This window comes from Gekko japonicus, unplaced genomic scaffold, assembly GCF_001447785.1.
Source record: "Gekko japonicus isolate JY-2015 unplaced genomic scaffold, Gekko_japonicus_V1.1 scaffold1445, whole genome shotgun sequence".
NCBI lineage: Eukaryota > Metazoa > Chordata > Lepidosauria > Squamata > Gekkonidae > Gekko > Gekko japonicus.
Window position 1 is genome coordinate 99,656 of NW_015172599.1, and position 348 is coordinate 100,003.

Below are 348 nucleotides of genomic sequence, written 5' to 3' on the forward strand. Positions count from 1 at the left end.
TAATAAAGATGTACGCATACATACTGCAGAAATTGCATATACTCCCGTTTCACATAACAGCTTTTTCACGGTGTGCTGCGTAAATAACATTAATTTACATGTCACTGAAACGAAAGGAAAAACAATCAAATGACCATCTTATGTTGTCACTGATACATGCATGCAAACTCCATAATGCCTACCGCAAAGTTAAAAATACTTACACAATTCTAATCTGTGAATTAACACCCAAACATTCTTCCCACTCCAATGAAACAAATTCTTTCCGTGCTCATAGTATCCTAACAAACTACTCCCTATACATAAAAAGACTATCTTAATTACTAACAGGTGGCAAAACAGAGATCA